The following is a 14,445-nucleotide window of genomic DNA, read 5'->3' as shown; positions in this document are numbered from 1 at the left end:
CTGAAACCATCTCCTATCCCCCAGCTCCTATCCATGGAAAAATTGTCTTCCACAGAACTGGTGCCTGGTGCCAGAAAGTTTGAGGACTGATGACCTGGAGGACTTCTTAAAACATAGATCGCTGAGTTTTATCTACAGAGTTCCTGAGTCCAGTCTGGAGGATGGTCCAGGAATTGTCTTTCGACCGAGTTCTCAGGTGATACTGATACTATCAGGTAGGACACAGTCCCCCGTAAGTGCCTCCTCTTTATATTAAAGCTTTGGTAGGGGATGGGCCTCCCATTCATCCTCATTGTGTAGTAGTATTAGACTATGCCTGGAATGCCAAAAATAGGTAAGACTCTACCAGAGAATGCTGGTATTTTTCTTTCTCCAACTAGCGACTTTTAGCTGAACACTCAATTTTACTCCCAAGTATATATGGTTTTTCCAGTACTCATGTACAGATCAAAGAGTTGTATCATAAAGAAGGCTGAGCACTGAAGAATTGATGCTTTCGAGCTGTGGTTCTGGAGAAGACTCTTGAGCGTCCCTTGGACTGCAAGAAGATCAAACCAGTCCATCCGAAGGGAAATCAACCCTGAATATTCATTGGAAGGACGATGCTAAAGCTGAAGCTTCAATACTTCAGCCACCTGATGCGAAGAGCCAACTCACTATAAAGACTCTGATGCTGGGAAAGATTGAGGGCAGGAGGAGAAGGGGGCGACAGAGGATGAGATGATTCAGTGGATATCAGTTAGAGAAAGCTCCTGCAGATTCTAGTGGAAGTCTGGCATGCTGCAGTTCATGAGGTCGCAAAGAGTCAGACTGAAAGTGTGAAAGCATTAGCTGCTCAGTCGTGCCCAACTCTCTGCGATCCCATGGACTACAGCCCACCAGGCTCCTCTGTCCATGGCATTTTCCAGGCAAGGATACTGGAGTGGTTTGCTTTTTCCTTCTCCAGGGGATCTTCCCAACCAAGGGATCGAACCCAGGTCTCCTTCACCACAGGCACAATTCCATCTTATTTGAAGTTAGAAATCTCAGAGTAGATTGCACTTGAGCTTGGGGTGCTGCATCTGTAGTCTCCATCAGAGCGCTGCTTAGCAAGTCTGCCTGGTGAGCAGCATTCAGCATAGAGCAGCTGTGGGAAGTCTCCTTAATATGCTGATTTCTAACAGGTTGAAAAATGGGATTGTGTGGGGAGCCAAACCACCCTTTTGAAAAACTGCCAAAGCTTTTGTTCCCTCCTCAGCCATTCCTTCCTTTAATCAGAGACCCTTCCCTCATGGTCCTGAAATAGAAAGCTGCCTCAGATGTGTATCTGATGGGAGACCACCCCCTCTTTTGTATGTGGCCCTGGGAACATCTGTTAGATCGCTGAGTTCTGTATATAGTCAATCTCTCTCCCTCTCTGACATGACCACATTTTTCCATGCCACAGCCCTGGAAGTGACAGTATGTTGTGTTGCCTTAGTCAGATGGTTCATATGCCTTTCTTTGCGATTTCCATTCCATAAGATTGGGAGTAATTGAAAGTAATTTGTGATGAGCAGCAGAATTATGAGGCAGACTGAAATTCCCAAATTACCAGTAATATTACTTTGAACCAAAGAGCGGTAAGAGTTTAGCAGGGTTCTATACACCCACAGATGGCAACTGAGGGAATATTGCCAGTGATGCGCACATCACAATATCTGAGAAATTGTTTCTGGATGTGGAATTAGCATGAGGGAAGGATCCATGGGCAGCTTCCAAGCAATTCTTCTTGAGAAAGTTGTACATTTTTCCAAGGAGGAAATAAAGGAAGTTCTAGCAAAACCCAAGTTCCATCTACTTAGGAGGGATCGGAGGTAGAGCAGGGGGGTAAAGAACAGGGAAAGATCCCTTAGAAGGCATCTTAGAAATCTGAAACCACTGTGTTCGGAGGTTGCAGCCTCAGCCAGGTTAGCCAGCTTGCTTCATACCAAACAGAAAGGCTCCCAAAGTGGGGATTTTGTGACCCTACTTCTTCTCCATAAGAGTAACATTCTCCATATTTCAATAGAACACAGTAGAATGTAAGATGTGTGAGTATAGCAACAAAATGTGGTCTCCTCTATGCCATGCTTTATTTATGTTCCCATAACAGGGCTTCCCTGGTGGCTCAGCAGTAAGGAAATTGCTTGCCACTACAGGAGATTCAAGAGATGCGGGTTCGATCCCTGGGTCAGGAAGATCCCCTGGAGTAGAAAATGGCAACCCACTCCAGTATTCTTGCTTGGAAAATTCCACGGACAGAGGAGTCCAGGGGGTTACAGTCCATGGGATCACAAAGAGTCAGACACAACTGAACACGCACCTCTACCTTTACCTAACAGGTGACAAACAGTTACTAATTGAATAAAGTTTCTGTTAGCACTATCCATAAGCTTGATATACTTCCTAGGTTTTAAGTTTGTTCTGAGGCAGGAAGCATGATTTAAGTTTGTTTTTTGCATAACTTTCTGTAATAAATACAACTCGCATAATAAATGGTTTTCGAACGAGTCAATGTTAAAGTGCTTTGTTTATTAGGATTTGGAGAGCATACACTGAAATTTGCTGATAAGTAATTTGATGCCCTGGAAAACAAGATTGGCTGAGAAAATGTCAAGTATATGGAGTCCTTGAAGAGATTTTAATAGACAAGATAAACACCTTCTTTCATTCTTGTAACAATGCTCTTAAAATTCTTCTTAAGAAACACAACACCAAATATAAATGCCTGTACCAGTAGAAAGGGCAATAAGGCAAAAAGATTTTAGGATGATTCATCTTTAGGCTTAACAGTCTAAAAGAAGAAATACGTTTGGTGACTAACCACAGAATATAAACACTGCTTTGTTAAATTTTAACTACCTTAGTCTAGAATTTATTTTTTCTGATGTTCACATCAATTGATCTCTTAAAAGGATCATAGAATTTATTTATAGTGAAATATAGTGAAATTTATTTATACTTTCTGACTTCTGCAAACTAAAATAGTTTGCACTGGTAACCAGAGTTAGCTTGTAAATAAGATTTTCTCAAGGAGTCTTAAGTATTTCTTTATCTAACTTATTGTTATTGTGATATAATTACCATACTTCAAGTTATAAGTTACTGTTTCCAAAATTTCATTTCTTTTTCTAACTTTTATATGGCATGATTTAGATGTTATGGGCTTCCCTGAGGGCTCAGATGGTAAAAAAATCTGCCTGCAATGTGGGAGACCTGGGTTTGATCCCTGGGCTGGGAAGATCCCCTGGAGGAGGGCATGGAAACCCACTCCAGTACTCTGGCTTGGAGCATTCCATGGACAGAGGAGTCTGGCAGGCTGTAATCCACGGGGTCTTAAAGGGTCAGACATGACAGAGTGACTAAGGACACAAAGCATTTAGATATCATAGAATTTCTGGTTTTAAGTAAGAAAATAGACTATTATATTAACATTCTGAAAAAAATGCTCATTTTAAAATTTAAATGCTCTTTCCTGAAAACACAGATTTACTGAAACATAATACATGACTGCACTGGTACACAGTTATTTGCTTTTCTTTTTAGGTAGTTCATACTCAGTTTTAAGCACTAACGTTTACAATTGAAATAAATACATACTCTGTGAATTTTGATTCTTATTCTGAAATGTTAGTATTCTTTGTTTTATAGCAATAATATATACAGTCTGATTTAATCTAAAATATTTATTTTATACCAGTGAGACAAACTAACTGTTCAGTGATTAGGAAGATAACAGAAGACATGCATAGAGATAAACAAAATATATGTTTGATTTGGTTTATGTAGGCCATTTAGAAACTGTGATCCAATTAAAAAGGTAATTACCATAACAAGTAATTGAACATAATTATGATTTTAATTTTACTACAAAGGGTACCTGGGAGGTCCAGCATGCCAAGCAAGTGAATCAACAAGAAGCTACCACATGTAGATAAAAATGAGAAATATAATTTTTTCACTATTTCTTCCCGTTTCTCACATTAGATACGTCATCTTATGCCAGTATGGAAGTTAAAATTTTAAAAAAGAAGACTCATTTAAGTGAAACTTCTCATATTATAAAAACAAAATAAAGCCCTACAAATCCTATTGCTATTACATTATCAGACAGGGTATTTAAGCAAGAATAACTACTAGCATGTTTTCAAAAATTATTATTGTCACATCATGATTGATATTCTTGATACTACTTATATAGTGATATATAGTGAAAATTGCTGTTGTGTCCAGCTCTTTGCAAGTCTATGGACTGTAGCCTGCCAGGCTCCTCTGTCCATGGGATTCTCCAGGCAAGAATACTGGAGCTATTCCTTTCTCCAGGGGATCTTCCTGACCCAGGGATGAAATCCAGTTCTCCTCCCATGGCTGGCAGATTCTTTACCATCTGAGCCAGCAAGGAAGCCAAACAGGAACTCATGATTTTCTGTCATGGCAATTTCTATAACTATTTTATCTACAGAAGTAGCACATAAAGGAAAAATCCTTTCTAAACCAAATCACTTAAAAACATGTTTTTACTGTTGTCATTCTGCCAAACACATTATTTTAATATCCCCAAAGGAAAAAAAAAACATGTACCAAATGTGTATAAGGTGTATGATTCTTATTTTCCTAAGATTTTTGAAGGCAGTCTGTTTTTGTATATAATTAATTTGCTTATATGACAATCATCCCTTAATCTCTGAAAGCCCTTAGAAAATATTCAATAAAAATCTTTTATTAGAGGCTTAAAAAAAAAAGGCTTACAAAAATACAGCAGCAAACACACTGGACATTCCTCTACTTGTGGGGCTCCTTCCCGATTTGTATGGGAGCTGCAGGATGTTCAGTGCTTTTATTCGCCAGCCACTGGGGAATTAAACTACTTGCCTAACGATGCTCAGTGAAACTGGGATACTGTTAGATGCTGAAATTTAAGGATCTACACATCACACTTCATTTGTTTCCATGGGCTCAGCTGGTGGGACAGAAACATCATATTGGATCAACTATCAAATCAGAACAATTCAGTCTGAAAACAAGCTTCATCCTCATGATTTAATCACTTCCTAAATGCCCCTCACCTCCTAATACCATCACCTTGAGGTTTAGGATTCAACGTATGAATTTGGGGGAGACACAAACTTTCAATGGTAGCAACCAAGTATTTTTGACAAGTTCATGTTTATGAGAAGAAATCTAAATAGAACTTGAATTTTAAATAAAACCCATAAGAATTAGAAACAAGTTTTTCTCCCCCTTATATGAAACACAGTCATAGCTAGAATCAAGATACTTATAAAATTCATAATGCTTGTGATAGTGTTTTCATTTCACAATAGCAACTAAATTTTTACTTAAAATGCAGCTAGAAAAAGGATGTTCAAATAATCAATGTCTCACTTTGAAGTTATTCATTACTTTATTGGTTTCAGATTTCTAGTGTAGTATCTAAATTACAAGGACTTCCCTGGTGGCTCAGACGGTAAAGTGTCTGCCTACAGTGTAGGAGACCTGGGTTCAATCCCTGGGTCGGGAAGATCTCCTGGAGAAGGAAATGGCAACCCACTCCAGCATTCTTGCGTGGAAAATCCCATGGTAGGAGGAGCCTGGCCGGCTACAGTCCATGGGGTCGCAAAGAGTCAGACACGACTGAGAGACTTCACTTTCACTTCATCTAAATTACAACACTCATAACCTAAAAATAGAGTAATTATTTCATCTCAATAATATAGGTAACAATTTATCTGCTGCTTTATTTGAATTTTTGTTGCCTAACAGTTTTTTTTTTTTCAGTTTCATATAAACATCTTGCCTTATTCTACCCCATCAGCTTTTTATCCTAAAAACAGATTAGGCAGTACAATGAATTTGAAAAATGTGCCTAATTCCACAATTGAACCAACAATTTGTTTTAAAACTGGGAGGCAGCATTGTATAGTAGCAACACTGGGGCTTTCAAGTCAGATTGAGCAAGGTTCAAATTCTACCTGTGCAATTTAGGAGTCTTTGGTGCTTAAGCAGCTTACTTGGTCTCCTTGAACTTCATTTGTTGCTTGCAAAATAAATCTTAAAAGCATCCACTTGGAAGAGTTGTTTGTGAGGATTAGAGAAAATGTCTCTAAATACCGAATCTGATGTTTGGTACCCAGCTGGTGCTTCTTAACAAGCATAACTTCAAAATGCTGTGGAGAAAGGAATGCTGTTCATGTGCTTCTTAAAGCAATACCCAAATCCAAGGCTCAACGTACATATGTGTTTTTCAATAGTACATATAAGGCCATTGAATTGATCAATTTGGCTGAACTCATTCACTGAGAATTTTAACTGAATTGATCATTGGTTTTAACACTTTACAGACTAGATTTCTGAGCCCTCATTGTTCAGTATACATCAATTCTGGCTCTGAATCAACACAGCCTTTATTCTGCTCTCCCCAACATTTTTCTGACCATTTATCTGTGGGAATTTAACAAGCTACAGAATTGAATCTGAACTCATTATATTTCTGAACTGTGTGTGTGAACTGATAGAAGAGATAATGAAGAGGAGCTCTGGTTGACAAAAAGAAAAAAAAGGCATTAAGAGGAAAGTTTGGGATAATAAGAATTTCATGCATTAAATGAATATTATATTCTTTCATGGATTCTCTCACCACTTTCATTATCACAATTGCTTACCATGTTGCTCAGAGAGTTTCTTAGTTTCAAAGTACCATAATGATAAAACAACTGGTACAAATTTCTGATTTTTTGAGATTTACTAAAATAGGATCATTTAAATTTGCATAATTATTTATGTAAATGATCATGTTCTTATTTTATCTATTATATATTAACATAATATAATTAATATAATAATAAATGATATTACATATTAAAACTATTCTAAATTCTTATCATTTATTTCACTAAATTCAACACTAACACTATTTTTATCATACAAAACTTTTTCTTTTTTTTACAAATAGGCTGTAACATTTTTTTCTAAAATTCTTCTAGAAAGCTACATAACATTAGATAAGCATTTAAAAAAAACCTTAATTTTCACATTTATTAGCATAATTCTTATTACTCTTGGTTTTGAATATTAAAGCCTAAATATTTTGCTAATTTTAAAATCATTCTCAGAAATCACAGCTAAGTTAAACAATCACTTAGAATCAGTTATACCTGTTCAAATCTAAAATCAGACAAATTTAGAAAGAGGTAATGACAATTCATGACTTAAGAGAAAGGAGTGGGGCTTGCTAGATTATCTAAATGACTTAACAATCCTCTTTTCCAGAGCAATATACTCCTCTACAGAATTTATGAATATTTTACTTGTTTGCAATCTCAATATCTACCCAAATCAGCTCCTAAATCCTAATACTTTATTTCTGTTAAAGATTTTCTTTCTGTGATGTGGAACTATTTTATATAAAGTATATATGTCCTCTTTAATGCTCTCTCTCTTCTGGAATGGTGATATTGTATTTTATTTTTGCTATGAAGATGACAAATCCTGGGCCAACAGTGACACACACTGATTCTTAGAAGAGAGCTCTATCACATTCTGTATTTCTTATGAGCTCAGTGAACACTTTTAAATAAACAAGGTTCAGTTGGTCCCATGGGACTTAACTCAAAGGAAAAGAAACAGAAAGAGAAATAAGCAAGCTTATCCTCCTTCAGATGTTATATATAATGCTCACTGTTCTTATAGGTTTTTTATTTTAAAAGTCAATTTAAAAACTTTAGCCAGTCTTTAAAACGGTTTCGAAGGTAAGTATGGTACAACTCCTGTCTACCCTTACCATCTGGGGTTTATAGTCAATGCAGATTCTGCCAGCTAGATGCTGACGTATACACCTGGGTCTGCCCACTTCTAACTCTTAGGATTATTTTCATAATTTGAATGTGAGAAATTTCCCCAAAGTCAGATATTAAAAATAATGAATGTAACATCTTTTTTTACTGTTTTCTAACTGTCATCTATCATTTTTTTTTCTTATGATTATTGGAAAACCTATGTATAATTAGATTCTGATTCTTACTGCAATAAATATCTAAAAGCTGTTGGGATATACTTTTCTTCCTGAAACTGAGACTTCTTTCCAGACTGATCAAATTTGTCCTTTTGATTTCTACTCGTGTTTTAAATCTGTATATAGCACAGTTCTTGGCTTGTTTATTTATTTCTCTTTCTTATTGGAATCAAGAGGTGCAAAGTAAAATAGATCTACAGTCTTTCATATTGTCTATTCTCCAAGCACTTGAGAAAAAGGTAGTTAGTAGAGAAACAGATTGATACTCCCAGCTAGGTCATGATGGAGTCTTTGTTCCTCTTCACAAGCATCAATTTGAGGATCCAGACTCCATTTCTAAATCTTCAACAGTGATCAGGATTGATACTCACAAATTAATTCCAAGCCATAATTTTGTTTAAATCTTATCAATAGCCTGTTAAGTAAAATCTGAATTCCCCAAACAACATTCCATGTGACGTATACAACAGAATTTGAAAACCATCAACTGAGGGAACCTGCAGACCAGGATCTGAGGCTCCAGAGTTCTCACTGTTCTCACTATTGTCAAATCCAACTGTAAATCATCTCATTTCTTTCTGTTCAATATGACTGTACTGAAAAGCTTTCTTCAGTCCAAAATCAGTGTTAAATCTCACTATCTGTGTTTGGCAGTCAGTCTGTAACGCTGGCACTTGGCTACAATGAGTCTGTAAGATGTGGGATTGCTAGGAGTGCTTTCCAACTACAGTGCACAAAATATTTTTTTCCTCTTGAAAACTCAGTGGTTTGCTTCTTAATTTGGAAAAAAATAAAGAACATTTTACAAAGAATTTCATGGAGCTATTATAAAAGTTCCTTAGCTAATAAAATACTGTGAATATGCCCATGCTCTGAGCTTAATTTTTTAATTTCCAAATTAATTTCAACATGTGTTAGTCACTCAGTCATATCCGATTATTTGTGACCCCATGGACTTCAGCCTTCTAGGCTCCTCTGTCCATGGGATTCTCCAGGCAAGAATACTGGAGCGGGTTGCTATTCCTTTCTTCACGGGACCTTCCCAACCCAGAGATCAAACCTTAGTCTCCTGCACTGCAGGCAGATTCTTTACAGTCTGAGTAACCAGGGAATACTTCGGTGCAAATTGATTTAATTCAACAATTGTTTGTTGATGACTTAATCTGTTACATTATTCCCTTAAAAAACCAAGCGGAAAGTAAAATTAAAATTAATAAAGCCAAATTCAAATATAATAGTCTAATAATATCAAATTCATATTCTAATAAAATCAGAGCTACACGCTGCACTTTAAGCCCCACTCAGGGACTTCCCTAGTGGTCCAATGGTTAAGATGCTGCGCTTCGAACGCAGGGGGCACAGGTTCAATTCCTGGTCAGGGAACTAAGATCACAAGTGCCATGTGGCACAGTCTAAAAAACACAAAAACAAAAAAATAAACTCCACTCAGAACCTGGAGATGGGATCCTGAAGTAATGGGCAGTAGCCAACATAAGGTGAAAATTCTGACCAGAATCAGGTCTCCCAAATTTCTCCAAAGCACCCAATTGAGAAAGGAAAATAAAATTTCACCATGTCCCTTCCTTTCCCAGTCTGACTCATTGGTTTTTGATTTTCTCTCCTATGGATGGCTTCTCCAGTGGCAAAAGTGGTAAAGAATCTGCCTGGAGTGCAGGAGACTTGGGTTCAATCCTCGGATCAGGAAGATCCCCTGGAGAAGGAAATGGCAATCCTCTCTGGTATTCTTGCTGGAAGAATTCCATGGACAGAGGAGCCTGGAGGGCTACAGTCCATGAGGTCTCGAACAGTCAGACACCACTGAGCTCACACCCTCCTAGGGATAGGTATTGTCTTCTAATTTGTTTCATTTTGTGTCTGAAAATTTCTGCCTGCCTGCAACATGTATGTTCCTGCTTTTGGCTATCTTTGGGAGTGACTCTGGATTTGGGGAGAGGCTTCCCGGGTGGCTCAGTGTTCAAGAATCCATCTGCCAATGCAGAAGACCTCAGAGACACAGATTGATCCCTCAGTCTGAAGGAGGACATGGCAAATCCCTCCAGGATTCTTACCTGAAAAATCCCATAGACAGAGGAGTCCGGTGGGCTATAGTCCATGGGGTTGTAACATGACTGAGCAATTGAGAACACACGCACGCATTGGATTTGGGGAAGGTAGTAACTTTTGCACCTCTTGGAGGATCCTCCTCTTTTAGTCCATGGATTTAATACTATCAGAAATATTTACTCTTTGTCCAGGCTGAAAGGTGACAAGATATTTGAAAGGAAAAGACCCTGATGCTGGGAAAGATTGAGGGCAGGAGGAGAAGGGGATGATAGAGGATGAGATGGTTGGATGGCATCACTGACTCAGGTGGCATGAGTTTGAGCAAACTCCAGGAGATGGCGAAGGACAGGGAAGCCTGGTGTGCTGCAGTCCACGGGGTCGCAAAGAGTCAGACACAACTGAGTGACTGAATGATGATGAATAACTCTATAATCAGAAATTTGGCCAAATTAGAAGCTAATATTTAGGGTCTGACAGAAATTTTCTTTTAGGCCTTTTTCTTCATTCTAAATGTACCCAGAGGGAAAGGTGGATGGGTTGTGTCAGTCCTTAACCATCTAGGCTACAACTCAGTTCTTAAAGGAATTAAAAGCAAATGTCTCTATCTTACAAATATTTGCAGAACCAGAAATGCAGTTCTAGAGGCAAGTCAAAGTTCACCTAATCCTACCAATCCTAAAACCTCCCCTATTTATCTTAAAAGGCCTGTTACTTACATTCCTTCTTTATGCCTTTGAGAAGTGGATATTCTACAAACTTCATGGAGATAATTCTTATCAAAAGGGGAATAAAAGGTGAAAGGGTCATTTGGAATTGAGGCAAATAAAAAATCATGTGTCTTCACAAATATTTATATATTAAAAAAAAAGCTTTAGCCAGCAAAGCAGATAACTTATTCCAACTGTCCTTTTGTAACTAGTGAGCTTTGTATCATTGTACCTGTTTTAAGGTAGAAATTTTTAAATGAAACTATAAAGTCTCTGTGTCTGTGTGCATATGTGTATCTATTTCTGTGTTAAATATGTGGTATTTTTTTTAACCTCTGGATGACATTACTTAAATTAATTTTTAAAAGAGCTCCATTTAATTGGCTTAAAGAAAATCAAGCACTTATAAGAATTAAGCAGTCATAAAATTCTCAGAAATATAATAGAGATTTAACCCAAATACTTTTCAGGTTCATATGCTTCAGGAAAATATTCAGAATTAAAGCTAGTTTGTAAAAAAAAAAAAAAAAAAGCTAGTTTGTGTTGATTTTATTAGAATAGGCATATCTTTAGAGTTCTCAACAATGAATATAATGCAGACATGTAACTTTTATTTCATCTGGGTTTATTAATTTTATTAATCAAATGAGTTCATGTTATCTCTACTAAATTTGTCAGCAAGAAAAAGTAGCTTGGGATGATGGCTGACTTTGCTTAATGTCTCATGAACTTTTTGTGGATAATCTAAATATAATCATTAAGTAAATGGAAGAGATGTAAGTAGAACAAAAAGTTTTTAGGTGAACTTTTCAAATAGTTTTCCCAAATCTTTTGGTAACCCGGAACATCAAAGTTTTACTAAGTTCAGTTAAGTGATGAGTTAGACTAAACAATTAAATATCCAAATCATTTCCAAATAAGATAAAACACTGAAACACTAATTGCTAAACACAAGTTTGTCCACTTTTGCTTTTCTTTTATGGAACTAAAAGTACTTGTGCCAATTAGTAAACATCTTTATGCCATGTTGAGAAATTTTCTATGAGAAAGCACATGTCTGGAAATTATAAAAAGTATTTACAGACTTTCCCAGTCACAGAATGCTAATACTGAAGATGGTTTATAATTGTTTAATCTTTTAAAAAGTATTCCCTTCTAAAAAGTATAATTGTTTAATCTTTTAAAAAGTATTTACAGAATTAGTATAGTTTCGTCCTTAAATGTTTGATTGAACTTATTATCCTATCTGGGTCTGGTGCTATTAATTATTAAGTCAATCTTTAATAAATACAGGCCTATTCATATTATTCATTTCTTCTTATGAGTTTAAAAATTGGGTTAGGAAGATCCCAAGGAGAAGGGAATGGTAATCCACTCCAATGTTCTTGCCCGGAGAATCCCATGAACAGAGGAGTCTGGCAGGCTACAGTCCATGGAGTCTCAGAGTCAGACACAACTGAGCTACTTACACACACACATATATCTTTCAAGGAATTGGTCCATTTCATCTAGATTATCCAATTTGTAGGCATAGATTAATTCACAGAAACCCTTTATTATTCTTTCAATAGCCATGAGATCTGTAATGATGCCCCTTCTTTCATTTCTAATATTAATAATTTGTGTCTACTCCCCATTTTCTCTTAGCCTGGCTAGAGTCTTATTTTATTTTTATCATGGTGAGATGATAAAAACAACATTGAGGATGAAAATGGCATTTTCTTGACCACAATTTAAGTCACTTTGAAAAGGCAATAATCATATTAAAGCTAAAACAAACATTAATCAATTTATTTTTATTCTAAATTTGCTTATATTTTGTGTAAGTCAAAATATAATTTGGGGTACACCTACACAAGAAGAATATGTCCAAGCAAATCTTATTGCAAATCGACATGAGTTGAATGCAGTTCAAGTCTATTTGCTATGATTTTGGTTAACTCATGAGTGGCAGACTTAATATCTTATAAATCTCTACTACCAGCACAATGCCTAGCATACTGAATCTGAAGACCCAAACTTTTTTTTTATAGATACACATCCTCTTCTAGAGAATTACAGTGAAATTACTTTGTTGGAAGCATTTCAAACTTTTTGATAATACTGTGTATCCTTTCACAATACTTTAAACAGCAACATTGTTTAGATGGTATACCACAAGGGGACCAGGACCAGGGCAGACATAATAGCATCAGTAATTTTTATTGATTGTTCATCATGCTAATAAGGTAGTGATGAGAAAACTCATCATGAAAAACTCCAACTAACTTAAATAATCACTTGCCACACAGCCACATCATTCCCTCCTTTTCCTGGCCTCCTTCCACACCTACATCCTCCCATTATTATTGTTGGTAGCAGAAGATAAAAGAGTGCCTTCTCTGGAGCAAGACCTGCTAGTTAAACTCCTTGCTCTATTATTTACCGGCTGTATGACATTTGGTAAACTGCCCAACCTCTCTGATGTCAGCATTAAATGAATTAATATACATAAAGTGCTTAGAAAAATACCTGATATAGAATACACTCAATAAAATTAGCTATTATTCCTAATTTTAATAACAAATGTGCCTCATGCACTTTCCATTAATTTCTTCAACTATTCAATAATTATGTGTTCCGAGCACTGTTCTTGGTGTTGGAATTATAGTAGTGAACAAAACAGACCAGATTCCTGACCTCATGCAGGAGGAGACAAAGGGAGCAAGTAGTGAAATAAAAAGTAAGTAATGAAACCTCGGGGCTTCCTGGTGGCTCAGCAGTATAGAATCTGCCTGCAATGCAGGAGACACAGGAGACGGGTTCAATCCCTGGGTCGGGAAGGTTCCCTACAGGAGGGCATGGCAACCCACTCCAGTATTCTTGCCAGGAAAATCCCATGCACAGAGGAGCCTGGTGGGCTACAGTCCATAGGGTGCAAAGAGTTGGACATGACTGCAGGGATTGAGCACAATGAAACTTTTGAGAAAAAAGTCAGGTAAGGAGAGAGAAGGATGAAGTTAGGATAAGAAAAGGCTTCAGTGATGAAGTGACATTTGAAATGAAGAAGGAAGCCAGGCAAAGGTCAATGATCCGGGGAAACAGGAAGTGTCAAAGAAGAGCAATATGGGAAAGCACTTACTTGACCTGTTAGAGAAAGAACCAGAAGGCCAGCATGATCGCTGGTCCAGAGCAAGTGGAGAGGGACTTCCCTGGTGGTCCGGTGGTTAAGAATTCACCTTCCAATGCAGGGATTGTGGTTCAATCCCTGGTCAGGGAACTAAGAACCCACATGCTGTGGGGCAACTAAGCCAGCGTGCTGCAACTTGAGAAGACTGCACGGCACAACTACTTAGTCCATGCACTGCAACTAGAGAAGCTCGTGTGCCAAAATGAAGACCCAGCAGAGACGAATTAAAAAAAAAAAAAAAGAGCAAGTGGAGAATGATGCAAATGATTTGAGAGAAGAAGCCAGAAAGCACTGGCACCCTCTGGACAGTTAAGGACTCAGTGCTTCCGGTAAATGTAGGAAGAAGGACCTGGATGAAATACGTTATCACCCAGCTGCCTTTGTGCAACAATGAAGGGAAGAGGCAGATGGAGAAAAGGTGTGTGTGCGCTCAGTCACTCAGTCAGGGTAGCTGTGGAGAAAGGAATGTTTTACTCCTTCCTGCCTGCTTCTGT

General features: G+C 37.3%; 1 protein-coding gene and 1 non-coding gene across 6 annotated transcripts in view; one reads left to right on the top strand and one right to left on the bottom strand.

The window, feature by feature from the left end:
- The window catches only part of C12H8orf34 (chromosome 12 C8orf34 homolog), a 340,089-nt gene that overhangs the window by 103,522 nt on the left and 222,122 nt on the right, over positions 1–14,445 (bottom strand). The gene's annotated exons all lie outside the window — the stretch shown is intronic.
- Positions 9,322–9,394, top strand: TRNAR-UCG. Its single transcript has one exon. It is a non-coding gene; the product is annotated as a tRNA-Arg (tRNA).

Source organism: Cervus canadensis, chromosome 12, assembly GCF_019320065.1.
Source record: "Cervus canadensis isolate Bull #8, Minnesota chromosome 12, ASM1932006v1, whole genome shotgun sequence".
Lineage (NCBI taxonomy): Eukaryota > Metazoa > Chordata > Mammalia > Artiodactyla > Cervidae > Cervus > Cervus canadensis.
Note: the sequence above shows the minus strand (reverse complement) of the source record. Positions and strands in the feature narration are given on the sequence as shown.